Below are 14,926 nucleotides of genomic sequence, written 5' to 3'. Positions count from 1 at the left end.
AAATGCTTAATTAATTTAGAGCTATGATTTTAGCAAAGGGCACCCACTAAGCAGTTGCATTGGCTGCCACTGGCTTACTCCAACTTCTTTTCTAGGTACTAAGCCACAACAAAATGCCGTAAGTAAACACAAACCTACCAGTCAAATGCTCATTCCACAGCATGTGGAGCCACCACCAAATAAAACCAAGTATCAGGTAGCAACTTTCAGTCAGCTCTCTCCAGAAAAACTTCTCAATATTAAAGAATGTTCTCCTCATCAATAGCTTTGCAATAGTAATGGGCTATCTCTCTGCAAGTTCTTTCAATATATGTAACTGGTGTGCATGATGTATCTAAACCAAATACTTTTAAGGAAGAAAGAACTGTCTATTAGGTTCATTTTAACAGCCTTTTGAGTATGCAAGTCCCATTAACGTTTCTGGAATACCAAAACAAGGCCTGGCAACATATAGAAGGCAAATATTCAGGAACTTTCAAGAGCTGAAAGAAATATGGTTTTATGTATTAGAACAATACAGAAGAAATTTAACCACCACGGAGATGAAAAAGCGATATAGAAACAAAAGAGATAAAATGTCTCAAAACCTTTTTTTACTAAATTGAAGAACAGATGATTGCACAGAGGAGAATAGGGGTGAGAAACATGTTTTGGGTTGTTTTTTTCCCAAGAAGCGTCGTCCCACAACAGGCACAATATAGTTTATGTTTTCGTCTCAGGAGGCTGGTCATACAGCCAGGTCTGAAAAACCTTGCTGCAAGGCCAATTTCCTCCCTTAGATGCATATAATTAGTTCCCATTGAGAGGACAAACCATATTATATCCCAGACTAGGATCTGATCCATTTCTGTTCTTCAGTCTCCTGGTGGCTATTAATGGGTGGACTAGAATTGGAACACCCTCTGCTAGTTTCCAAAGTTTCCTACTTGCATGCCAGAGTTGTGTGGAATTAATACATTTCAATGATAATGTCTTATTTCTCTTAATTTAAAAGTTTGCTACAAATTAACCTCTCATTTAGTGAAGCAAGTGCAAAAAAATGTAAATACGTAGACACCTTTAACCAGCAGCATAACATAATATCACAAGAAAGGCATGCAAAGGCATGAAAAACATGAATGTATTTGAACTAGTCTCTATTAGTTTCTCCATCCCCAACTCAGTAATACCATGAACACACTCCTTCCTGTTCTGGTGCTTATAAGAGGGTAAATGGTACCTTGAGACCTGTATTTTACTACAGAGACACAGAAACACAGACATTTGTGATATTAAACATGTGCTCATGTGTTTAGAATTACCATGAAACATGGTTTTCTTGTAGTTGAGGAAAGCAGCACCCACCCCTGTTTAAAGACTACATTCACATGATCCATTAAGAGCTCTGGCAAACCCTGGCTGTGACAAACTTAGTGTGGTCCAACAGAGCATGGAGAAGCAAGAATTAACACAGCCATATATCCAGTGTTATGTGTATCACCACACACAGTTTCACAGTAGCATTCTCCTTCAGAAAGCTCAGTGTGTGTAATGCAATTCTGTCTACAGCTAACAGATCCAGCCTGAAACGTGTTACTCAACTGGCAACACACAGGCACTGTGGCCAAACATCCACCATCCAGCCAAGCAGAGAACAAGATTTGGGGTCCTCGTTTAGCTCACCTCGTTTAGCTCATCACCGTTTAGCTTTCCACATTGCTGTGTACACGCTGCCACCAGTTATCCTGGAGGAAAGGTAGTAAGGGTATTTGCTTGGTTGTAAGTGGAGAACAAGAAGACTAGCAACTTTGTAGACTTTAGAAAAACCATACTCAAATACATCTTTTTATTGACAAATCTTTAAAAAGACAAAATCTACTTTGCTCTCCTTATTCAGACAGGTAAAGGACTCTAAAGCTCTGTTATAATCTCAGTTTTTGAAAATTCTAGGCATGATTCACCGTTTATTAACTTTATTATATTGCTATAAAATACTTTGGATGCTAACAATGACAATGATTCTGACCATGAAATTCTTATTGGTTTTTTGGTTTGGTTTGGTTTTTTGTTTTTAATTGTAACTAGAGTCATCAAGTTTGGTTTTTGTTGGAAGCTGTCTTAGGGCTTTTTTGGAGACACTATAAGAGCAGATCTTAGACAAGTTGATTTCAGTTAAGAAAAAAAAGCAGAAATAATATTATTTTAGCACTATGAAAGGAATAAAATAATCTAAACATCAATCTGTAGAGAATTTTGACATAATGAAGTAGCATTTACGCAACCATGATGTTATCAACTCTTGGACCAAAGAATGGACTTTTGTGGCCACATACGGGGTAATTTTCTCATGTGGTTTCCCCAGCATCATGCCACAAACAAATGCTACAGCCAGGTTCTAAACCCACAAAATTTCCAAATTTCAGTCCAAGAGCTTAAGCAAAATACTCTACCTCCTTTTACTAAACTAGATATGGGCTCTAACACCTTCACTCTGAATTCAGACCAGATTCAATGTCCATTTTTACAAGCTGCCTAGTCAGAATTTTGGATTTTGATTTCTGTTCATAACATGATAGCATAGGCTCAGCTCTGCTGTGTCAGGCAATGAAAAGTTGTTTTTAAGGTCTCCCCACAAATCTGGAAGACAGCCTGCTGAGCTATAAAATCTGTTTCCAGCCTTTTTTTCCTTCTTCCAGCTCCATAGTTCATTCTGGAAATAATCTGCACAGAGATAAGCAAGGATGTAGGAGCAGGTTTACACAATACTATCAAAATGTGGAGTGTATTTTCAATACATAATATCCTAGTTTAATAGAAAGATTATCTCAATTTCACAATTTTAATGTTATACTTTTGATGTTATAAAATGCCTCCAATTCTACAAAGGCAACATTTGCTATACCAACTCATTTTGCAAGTGATTGCTTTGTAGTTGTAATAATCCTCTTGACAGATTTAATGGTAATTTTCAAAGCTGAGGAAACAATGCTGTTTGTTCCTTTTACCATTAAGTTGAACAGAGGATTAAGAACGAAAATAAGCTATGTATATAGCTTAGTATCTCTCAAATTTCAAGTGTATTTCATTACAGTTGGCACCTTTAAGAAAACCATAAAAAAGCATTTTTGAGAGCAATGTGGAAGAAGTTAGATAATAATAATAATAATAATTCCCCCTTCAGCAACAAAGGGAAAATTGTTTTCCACCTTTTCTCGGTCTCCCTTACATCTTAGCTACACTCAGCACCTCTCCAAAGTGAAGTTAATGAGAAAGATATAACTATTTAAAGTCTACCCAAACCAGAAAATCAAAGCTAGTGTATTTACAAAAATATGTCTTCATTCCCCATTGCTCACTAAGCAAGCCACAGGAACAACAACAACAAAACAAAACAAAACAAAAAAAAAAAAAAAAAAAGAAGAAGCTGTAGTGGTAGTTATTTAGGGCTTTATATTTTTCTATACTGTGAGATTTTTTTCTTCCATGTTGATATTATGGAAGTAATGCAAGTGTAAAAGTACATGGTTTTCCTTACGCTTCTGGCAGTTTTCCTTGCATCATTTAGTAACAAAGCAGAGGGAGTCCCAATTCAAAATAAATAAAGCAAAAGCTTGTATATAAATAACTTTGAGTAGAGACAACTCATTAATCTCTCTGAGACCTGACTCTCCATATCAGTATCTCATAGGAAAAAAACAATCAGATATTTGAAAAATAACTGTAACAGCTTAATAGAGTGGCTCTGAGGACAAAAATGAGCAGATGCAGATGGAAAATGTTCAACCCAAAACTGCTGACAGAAAAATGCACATCAAGTTACTCTCCAGAAATACTCCAAAAGTTAGAAGGCTCCTATAAGCCTGAAGTGGTGATGCCCAGGACTTGGGGTGTTCTGAAGACCTACAGCATGAATGCAAGCAAATTGGAAAGAGAATATGACCTTCTTAGAGGTACACTGGAATAAGACAAGAGGCAACTTAGAACACAATTTGGAACAATTCCAATTAGATATAAGGAGTACACTGATAATAGTATTGGAAATGGAAGACACTTGCAAAATGTTAGACAGTTTCCTGCCGGCCCCAGAATCATACAGACTCAGAAGGATACACTAGCTGCTAGTGCAATTCCCAACCATGGAATGCCAGTTTCTGCTGTTTCTAGCAAAAAGATACGCCATTTCTTCTGATTGAAATTTATGATAAATGCTGATTGAAATTAATGATAAAGAAAATAAGTTCCAAATTATTGAGCAACCTAGATGATTGATACAGAAGACAAAGAAACAACTCCTACTTTTAGGATTTTTTTTTTATTTTTTTTTTCAGAAAATCATGATCCTACACTAGTATTTTACCCACATGGATCTAAGATGTTTGTATGCTTCTGTTCTCTATGGAACATCCCAGTGTCCAATCCCACATGGCAGCCACTTCCAGGAGAACTGTGATTACACAGTACAGGGCAAAATGGCAGCCAAACCCAATTATACAGAGCAGTGACAAGTTGTCTGTAAATTCCGCCTAACCTAAATTGGATTTTTCTTTAGCAAGGCAGGATTAGCTGTTATTCTTATAAACCATCTGAAGTTACTATGCATGGTCAAGAATGTTGATACACAAAACACATGGTGCCAAGTAACATCACACTGGGGCAATTTCTGCTGCTATGAGGGCTATGAGTCTGTTTTTATTACTAGTGCTGCTGAGCTCTGCAGTCTACATCATACAGGTTGTTTCTGTATGTGGCATCCATTCAGCCTGCGTGTATATTTATCCACCTCCACATGTCTGCTTAGACAAATCAGCAATGGAAAAGAAAAAAAAGAAGCCAGATAGCATGTAAATCCATCTGCACTGAATTACAGAAGAGTTAATATTAAATGCTGTGCAATGGAGAAGTAATTTAGATTTCAAAATGGAACAACTCCCACCTAGAGAAGCAGGGAATCCAGTTCACATTAGGAACAGAAAAACTGAACACTCTTACATGTTCAAGCGCAGCAGATACCAATGGGGTACAACACTACAAAAAAAACCAGCAAGTATACAGCTGTCTATTCAATGCTACCACCCATCAGTATTGCCTCACACTGTAAGTTTACAATGTTTGTTTTCTTCAAGTCTTCCTTATAAGACATATATATGTCCTTAAACAGAATGGCATCAAATTCTCACTGTTTATTGCAAGGGGGTATAAATGAGGCTGCAGAGGAAGTACCTACTCAGTTGAAAAAAATCAACTTTTTTTTTTTTTTTTACATAATGAGTTCTGAAACAGGCCAGTGCTGAAAATGTAAAAAAATGAATAAATTAAAAAAATTGTTATACTCAAGGGATAATGATATAATTACTTTTCTCCTCAAAAGAAAGATAATCCTTAGACCGGAGGTTAAAAGCTCTCTCAGTCTTAGCAAGATCCCACATCTCGCATTTTAGCATGACCTGGTAGTATTTGAATTAAGACGGAGGAATGGCCTCTCCTTGTCAAGACAGCAGAACATCATATATACCAATCTTCCTGTTATCACAACAGGAGAATAATAGCAAAACACTAGTCCTAAATGGACATGAAAAGTTTGTCCAAAAACTAGTTCATCACTGCCGATCCTGAAGAACCCCAGAGCTGTGACAAGGACTCAGTAGCCAGTGCCCCTGGTTCTTTGTGTCACACACAGTGCCAGAACACTCAGACATACTTGGTGCTTGTAGGTAAACTGGAGGTAAGAGTGTAAGTTAAGGCAGTGACAGAATGAGCATGAACAAAATCAACTTACTCAGAGCTTTTGCAAATAGCTTTCACCTTCTCCTTTCTCAACACTTCTTGGACAATGGGAAGGAGCAGAACTGTTCCATCTTCCTGAACCCAGACCACAAGTAACTGTAGATGAAGTGAAAGAACACCTACCAAGCAGGCTGAAACAATGATTGCTTTCAAGCTTTCATCAGCTGGATGGGCATTTAAAACCATGCTGCGAATTCATGGGAACAAATGGCTTGTTAGTGGTGTTAACAAGGAGGTTCTGAAATATTGCATAATTTTTAAAACAACATTTATTATTTTAACAGCAGTCATTTTCCAGTTACTGTGGTAAGCACACCACCCAATGTGACTTGAAGGCTGAAGAGCATAACAATGGGACATTTCAAGAGGTTGAGCTTCTAGGCAAGCAACAAAGCATCATGGAAGAGCTGCTGAAAGCCTTCTTGGGAGTTTATGGAGAGAAAATAACAAAGCTCATCAAGAAAAAAAGCTGGGAGGTCCTCTTTTTCTGAAAGTTGCCATACAAAGGTTAAACATGGAAACTTCTTAATGAGTACTGTGATTGTTTTCTGTTTGACACAGTGATAGAAAACAGATGTTTCTGAACAGCCACCTATAAGGAAAGGAGAGCAGGGGTGGATAAGGGAGAAAGGCAGCTGAATATAAATGCTGTGGCTTCAGAGTTCAAATTTATTTACGGTATGTAAAGCTGAGAAGCAAAGAAAAAAAAAAAAAAGGCAGTAAAAGTATTTTCCAGGAGGGACCTACGGCATACACTTAGTTTCACATTGTGCATATTAGCAACAGGTAAATGTTAAACAGATGTTTGTTGTAAAAATACCCATCTCCACACATAAGCTTAAGAACTAACTGGCTCACATACAATATTTAAAGGAGAGGAATACATGTTGGAGGAAAAAGTTGCAAGACAGAGTGGTTAAGACCAAAGAGAAGGACGTCAACTCAGCAATGCAAATGCAGCAATAAGATTAAGCATCACTCTGGAAAAGAGAGTGACATGGTACAAAAATGGTGAGTGGTGAAAGATGCCTTTAGTACCTAAGGAAATTAATAGTTTTGATCTCCAAGAGTCTGCAAAGATTTCTAGCCCTGGGAGCAAGACAGCAAATCAACATCAAGAGGACAGTCCTGATCCTGCATGAAACACCACTCAGAGATCTTTTGCCTGGATTTCAGACTAGGACCAAAGCCAATGATAACACTTTCAAAAGCATTGGCACAACAAAGAATGAAGTGTGTGCACTTGTAGATATGAAACTGTATCAACTGCATGTTTATGTGAACAGTCATTACTGAAAACCAAACTAAGTTTTATAAAATATTGCATATTTAGACTTTTTTTATTTTTACTTAATCCTGCATTGTTTCTGGTTTTGTTGGATCTCCTCTGGATTCTATTAAGATTTGTATGAGGGCAGGAGTAGTCATAAAATTTACGAGAAAAGGAGTTAAAGGTCACTGATCAAATGTTGAGGGAATTCAGAATGTTCAGCTGAAGAGTAAGAACACCTTCAAAACTCTCATTTGACATTTCAGTATCTTGACTGGACTCCAGACTCCCGAATGCTTGTTACAGTGGCTAGAGCACTGAAGTGATAAAATCTCTATGAGGCTCTTCCTTTCCAAGTACAATTTTAATCAGAAAATGTTTCCATGCTTTTTGTCTTTTTCTATCTCATAATTTATAGATGGTGTACAAATGTTTAGTTAGTTTATAGCCAGCTTTGTAAGTATCAGAAGACACCAGAAGAAGGATTACAAAGTATGTTATACTGGAAAGTCATTGTGTACTCAGGGGCTGAGAGACATTTTTGCAGGAGTTCCTAGTAGCCCAGAAACTTACGAGATGATATCATTTATTTTGCTACACTTTTCCCCCACCCCTCCCCCTTCTTTTTTTAATACTTCTGAGCCAACACAGAAGGAGAATGCATGCAAAATATAAATCAATAGTTTCTGTTCTGTCCACAATAAATATGAATAAAGAATTGAGCACCCATCAGAGCAATGTACCAAAATCCTCTCACAGACACTTCTTGTTCTGGCATGATGTTTGGGATAACTTCAGTAATACCAGCAAAGAACTAGGAACAAATGACAAGAATCTGACTCCAGAAGTGAAAGATTAGTATCACAAGTGTAGTAGAGGTGCATCAGTGGTGTCAATGGGTGACTTCAAAGCAAAGGACTAGAAACTAGTTTTCCCAGAAGAAAACAAGCCAAAAAGAATGAAACATCCTATTTTAGAGGAGGTTATAGACATATAAAATGAGCAGAAACATAAAAAATACAGTCTCATTCCAAGTAGGAGACAGTATTGGAGATGCCAGTTTTTGCTTAAGAGCAGATTGATCACTAACAATAAAAGCCATACCAAGATTATGTCATCCAACAAGAGAAACAACTGAAGTGAGAAGTCATTTGTCTTTCAGAGGAAAGCACTGTGTACTCTGTTTTGTGACAGTGAAAATTGACAAAAATGTTCACCTAGACGTGAAAAACACTTTCTACACATGCATATGACAAGATGCAGCAGAGATGACGAAAGGGATTATTTTCAGGAAAAATTACATAGCCACTTTTATAAGTATTGGATATTAAGGTCTAGGGAAGAGAAAAGAGCTTATGAAAGGAATCACATAAAGAGAAGGGTAGACAGACAGATAAAAATCCTGAGGGATTGAAGGAGACCCTTTGGAAAGCTTTTTTCCAAAAAGCAAGTAGTTATTTATTATAATACCAGTACTGTCCATAATGCAGACACAGATGGTGTGTCCACATCTGCATTTTAGTTCAAATTACAATTGCACTTTTAAAGTTAATGTCATGATTGATTCTGCTTTGGTTCACACAGACTCATGAAAGGGACTTCATGGATTTTAACTGAAACCTTAAGATGCGCTCCAAAAGCATAACTGATGCAACTGAACCAGTGATGAATGTCTATGCCACAGAACCAGACTACAGCAAAGATTAGACGTTTCCACACATATTTTTATCCATGATCCCTCAGATTTTTCATTAGTTCCATATTGTCTTCCTTTCCTTTAACAAACTTTGTCTTAGCTGTCAAAATAAACTTTGCCAGCTTTCACTGAGTTCTTGATGTTCATATGCACATATATCCTGCAGTTGAGTCACTAATGCAAAATAACTTCATAACCTCATGTGGAAATCCAGACTGTGGAATATAAACCTAACATGTGAAACGTCTTGCTTATAAGTTTAGAAAAGTGAACTACTGCCTGATGGTATAATTTTAACAGGCTCTTGTTAATGTTGTGTTAGGCCACCCACCGTCTTAAAGTCATGATTTTTAATTATTTAAATGTGATAAAATACAAAACATTTCCTAAACACAGCTTTTATGCTTGCCATTATTTTGGCCAGAAATAAGGATTCCCTCATAGAAACCAGAATTTGGTTAGATGTACTGATCCCTTCTTAGGGGCATCCCGGATCCATGGTGACTGTGTCAATGGTTCATACCCCCTGCTGCACAGAGACAGCAAGTGTTGCCCCATGGACTACAGGGTTGAGTTTAACCATGGTAGCAATCTGAAAAATGTTATCAAATATCAAAGAGATGCAAACAGCCCACTTTGGGGGGTATTTTATAATTTCAGCTAGAAAATAAGGTTGAGGCTCCAACTAAATTTTCAAGGTGGCAGAGATTTGTTAATACTGGTGCTCTACCTTTGGCAATCTAGTATGCCAACTCTTCCTCATGCACATAGTCTCGGTGAAGCAATATTACCACATCTCATAAATCCACATTTGGATGTTTGACAGTTTTACTAAAGCCACAGATCCTAGTTAAAAAACTGCAAGAATTTCAACTTTGAACTTAATTTTGTTTCTCCAGATAGCCTAAAGCAATACTAAATGAATGATTTCTGACTTTCAACCAGCCCAAACAAAAAATAAGCACAATTCATTTTATAAGCATGATTCTAAGCCAGTTCAGAAGTTCCATTCATGACTTTTTAGTGTTTTGAAATGGTCCCTTAAAGCTGATAGAATGATTCATGGGAACAAGAAATGAACAGTTTGCTTTTATTCCTGTTTATTCTACTGCACGCAAACTGTATAAAATTACTTGATCTGAAACTACTTGGCAATACAAATGGAAACTTCAGTTGCCTAAAAAAAGGGACATAGTCAGGACTGCTATTATAGCAATATTTCAGTCTGCTCTGTGCTATTTTTCACTCTATCCAATGATTAATGTGAATGTCTTAGCTAAAGTATTTCTATTTCAACTTCATCGGTCCTTCGTGACTCCTAATTAGAGATCAGAAAATTGATATTTCTAGTGTAAGAAAAATTAGAATTTTAAACCAACACCTGCTCCCAATGATAAGACACAGAAAGAACCTGCAACTCACATGATAACAGAAGTGTAGTCTTGGCAGTTAGCATTGTAACTACAACAGTATGTCAGCTGAGAATACAGAACCAAATACATTTGTGATATGAAACCGTGAAGAACCACAATAACAATAATAGACCTTTGTGTGGGGAAATCAGTCTCTGGCTACTCTCAAAATGGACTTATGCTGCTATAGAGAGAAGTTTCTGTCCAAAACTATTTAGATGGCCATACACATAGCAGATGGTCTTTATACATAACTTAATCTTCTCAAGGGACTAAAGGGATTTCATTGTTTCGACAGATATGAACCTTCAGTCAGCCTACATCTAACTTCATCTGCAACATGAGAAAATATCTGTTCTAGGAGCTAAGTACTTTAACATGCAGAGGGGGCTTGATGAATTCAGCAAAGCAGCTCTGCATCCTAGCTCACAAAAATATAAGTGCTCTCAAGCTAAATACAGTCATTTCAAAAAATACACACAGAGAAAAATCTTTAGACCCTTGGCTTCTTTCTGGAAATGCAGAGTCCAGTTGCCCCATTCTTCTCACTCCTGTCATCCTGGGTGCCTCGTGGCCACTGACAGTTTCCCTAAATTAATGAATGAATATGGTGAATATGTGATTATGAATATGAAAAGATGTAATTTAAAAGGTGAATATGAAAAGATGTAATTTAAAAAATAATTTTCCATACCTCTTATCTGAAGAGAAGGTTTCATTCATAAAGCCCTAAGAGAAAAATAAAAAGATTCATTACTGAATTTAAGTTATACATAAGAGTATCAGCAGTTACTGAATTATTTTTGTTACAGGCTAATGTAGTCAAGCAGCAAAAGATTTATGCTTTAGTATGTAGAGAAATAATAGGAGAAAAAAAAAATGTCTAAATCTTTTTGGCAGGAGACCTGAAATTAAAGAAAATCATGTCAAAAGCCAAGAAGTTATAAAACTCCTCAGTAAAAACCACACAGTGGTCTCATATTACATTCATTCATAAAGTTGTTGGAAATGGCAATCCCTGATGCATATATGGATTGCATAGGTATCAATTAAAATAGGTTGGGTGGGAAACAAGGGCTCACATGGGAGACATTATGTATTAGATACTTGGTACTGGGTTCTTCACACAGGACTGGCAGCACTTTTCAGAGTACAAGGTTTAATTTGAAAATGTAACCCCTTCCATTCCATTATAAGGGACACTTGAAGAGTGGGAAAGAAAGGGGCAAACCTAGCTCAGCTTTTCCATAGGCTCAGTAAGTCATCTTCCATCCCACCCTTCCATCCCATTATGAACTCTACTGCCTCAGAGGAGAAAGCATAGTAAATCATGGTACAGCCAGAATCACATCAGTGCCTGTACTTCATGTACCCTCAGCATGCTGACGGTAATTAATCTCCACCTGTGCACAGGAGCTCCACGGTCCATGAGTCTACAGAGCAGTTCCTCAGTAACTTTCAGAAGGGAAGTTGCAAGTAGGAAGAGTAGAAAAAACCTAAGCAAATACAAATTTGGTGGATTTCCCAGCACTTTGAATAATATGCCATTGATGACTGAATAATATGCTATTCATGACTGAAGTGCATGAGGAGACTCAAGGTCTTAATTACCTGCATGTATCAAGCTGAAGAAATTACTTTTGCACCCAGAATCTGGATTCAGAGACTATAGAGAAGGAAGCAGTCACATGAAAGACACAAGCATTCTCATAATTACTATAACTAACTTATTAGCATAGCTAACATTTAAATCCTGGTGGAAAAATTGCAGGAATACTGACAGTCATAAAAGGCCCTCAAAAATAATTTCACTTGCTAAAAATTATGAACTTCAGTTTTCATTTTCCATTTGTGTGTTTTCTTTCTGTTTGCTGTCACTACCATTCACCTGGCGCTGTGAAACACATTTAACACGATAGACAAGAGGGTTACATCTGCAAAAAAACTGCAATGTGGCTCAGGCCTATTTCCCACAATTTTCATTCCTGTTATAACCAGGTGAGGCTATAGTTGGACCCTTGACCTTTTCTGTGGCAAAGATACATGTAACTTTTGGGATGGGTAAAGTCAAACCAAATTAAAATGGTAAGTGTGAATATATGTGTCCTGTTTTACAGGCTTGAAGGTCTAAAGAATGCAAATACGAATATCCTAGCAAAAAAAAAAAAAAAAAAAAAGGACAGTCTCAGGTAATCATTTTATTATCTATCCACAAGTTACTCTTTATGGAAATAGAAAGATTTTTGAGGAGATAAGTATATCTTGAATACATGCACTACAGTTCAGAACTGAATTATCTTCTGACCAGTAAAACTTGTCTTGACAACCAAATCAGTATTTTAATGGCAAGCCCAGCATCAAATGATATAATCATATCTATTTTTTGGAGTAAACGTGCATAATGAGAACCATGCATTTTTGAATACAGACTTAAGTAATTGGAATGCTTTCTACATGGCATTGATTTGACTAAAACCAAGAGTACTCCTCCTATACATGAAAACAAGTCTAACGAAGAGAGCTGGAGAGTCTCAAGGTACTACTGCATTTCAGAAAGACAGCAGAGCAGCTGCAAACCAGCAATTGCTTTTGTGTCCAGCAGCCAGAAAAAATAAATTGTCTTTACCAACCTGAACAGCATATAATCAGCATCGCACATTGCTTTTTTAAATTAGATGTTATTTGAATCCTGGGACTAAATGTGCCATCTTTTGGTAACTCCAACTTTGTACTGCTCCATTCTCCAAGGTGACTTAAACCTGTTTGGGGGGATATCTGTAGTTTCAGGAGTCTGAGGAAATCAGCAGCAGATCACAGGCTTGAAACCAAGAGTGGATGGGCAACATCTGATAGTTTTAGGACGACTGAAAAAGTTACCTTATTCAAAATGTTTTGATACAAGTATAGTGGAAACTCCTGGACAACCCTTCTGCAGAGATTTTAGAGTGACCCAAATAGGCACCGCTACTTCAAATACCTCTCTTGGGTGCAGGTGTGGATATTGCAGAGGATTAAGCAGGAGAGACTAAAATAGTTGCCATCCCAGGTTTCCTGGACATTCCCATTCTCATGGCAAAGATGACAGAAGAAAAAGCCGGTGAAGGCTTGTGCTTAAAATGCTGAGTTTAAAATGCCAGTGTACGAATGCTCTCCTGCAGCATTCCTGGCCATCCCTGTGGACTGCAGACAGCTAGTGGCATGGTGTCAAACATCCGCCCATCTGCTGAGGTATGCTGCTTGATTCCTGCTGCAGTGAGTGTAGTGACCCATGGCAAGTAACCTTGCAAGAAGATCTGTTTTCCTTTCCTGCCTTTACCACAGACTTCCTAGGTGATCCCAGAAAAGTCACTTATTCCTCGGCTTTCCCTTCTGTCAAAAAAAGGAAAACTAATCCCTTCAAACTCCCGGCAATGTCCCAGCACTGACCTTACGCTCACAAGTGTCTATGACGTGACTGAGGGGGTGGTTGATTCAAATACAGTCAAGAGTAATAAAAGCTTTTCCTATTTTATTTTAGCACTTAAAGGTATTGGAGGTATTTCATAAGAAATTCACCCAGCTAACAACACTGGCTGGTGGTAGTTGTGCATACTTTTATTCCAGAATTACCATTGTAGGTCAGAATTCTCTCGACTTCAATATCCAGATTTGTTTCATAGAATCACAGAATAGTTTGGGTTGGAAAGGACCTTAAAGATCATTTAGTTTCAACCCCCTGCCATAGGCAGGGACACCTCCCACTAGACCAGGTTGCTCAAAGCCCCGTCCAACCTGGCCTTGAACACTTCCAGGGATGGGGCATTCACAGCTTCTCTGCGCAACCTGTGCCAGTGCCTCACCACCCTCACAGAAAGGAACTTTCTAATGTCTAATCTAAACCCACCCTCTGTCAGCTTAAAGCCTTCTCCTGTCACTACAGGCCCTTGTAAAAAGCCCCTTTCCAGGTTTCAACACTACTTCTAAAATCTTCCTGCTTTCTGAATCGACTACATTGCATATGAATTGTTAGCACTCGGGAATTTTAAGTCGGAATTGCTACTTCTTTGTGATTACTCAGATAGTAACTTTCCATCAAGCTGGCCTTTATAACAGCAGCTCTCTTATACTCTGTGGTCTAATTCTGGATGTGTCCAACTATGAGCAGGCTCAGAATGCAGGGTCCGGATACTTCTGATAAGAACAGTAAATCTGACTAAATAGCCTCTGCTTTGTGCAGGTGCTATGCTGTCTGCTGAATCTGGCTGCTCTCTCGCTATGCTCAATACATCAGAGTTTCAACAGGAATAATTCTCCAGAACTTGGGATTGAGAAAATTGTTCATGGATGTATCTGGAAACTGGGAACAGAGTCAATGTTTTTTGACACAGTATCTTTTATTGCCAAAAAGTGTTTAGCAAGCAGGCTAGTGTGAGCAGTGGCATGAAAGAAAGAAAGAGAAAGAGAGAGAAAGAGAGGAAGAGAAAGAAAGAAGGAAAGACAAAGAAAGAAAGAAGGAAGGAAAAGAGAAAAAAAAAAAAAGAAGGAAAGAAAGAAAGAAAGACCTTACATATCCTTCTCCTGCTATGTGCTTTTATAGCATGAAGGCGGCAACAAGGGATATAATACACACAGAACATAGCTAACCAGTATGGAATACAGAATTTCTTAATTTGATGGCAAACATCAGTCACATCTTAACCAAGTTTCTCTATCACTGCAAAACTATAGAATTTAGTTGATCCTGAAAATAAAAAAGCCTAATACGAAACCCAGCACTCTCGAAGTGCAAGCATTATCCTAGGAGGA

At 37.7% G+C, this 14,926-nt stretch overlaps 1 long non-coding RNA gene across 5 annotated transcripts in view; it reads right to left on the bottom strand.

Moving 5' to 3' along the window:
- Window positions 1-14,926, bottom strand: part of LOC115604060 — a 200,625-nt gene that overhangs the window by 184,551 nt on the left and 1,148 nt on the right. For 4 of the 5 annotated variants that reach the window (XR_003990115.1, XR_003990113.1, XR_003990114.1 and 1 more), the window contains exon 2: window positions 10,836-10,870. This is a non-coding gene — a long non-coding RNA (uncharacterized LOC115604060). Of the gene's footprint in view, window positions 1-3,416; window positions 10,731-10,835; window positions 10,871-14,926 lie in introns of those variants that run through there. The other variant, XR_003990117.1, reaches the window with a different exon arrangement.

The sequence above is a fragment of the Strigops habroptila genome, chromosome 2 (assembly GCF_004027225.2).
Source record: "Strigops habroptila isolate Jane chromosome 2, bStrHab1.2.pri, whole genome shotgun sequence".
NCBI lineage: Eukaryota > Metazoa > Chordata > Aves > Psittaciformes > Psittacidae > Strigops > Strigops habroptila.
Note: the sequence above shows the minus strand (reverse complement) of the source record. Positions and strands in the feature narration are given on the sequence as shown.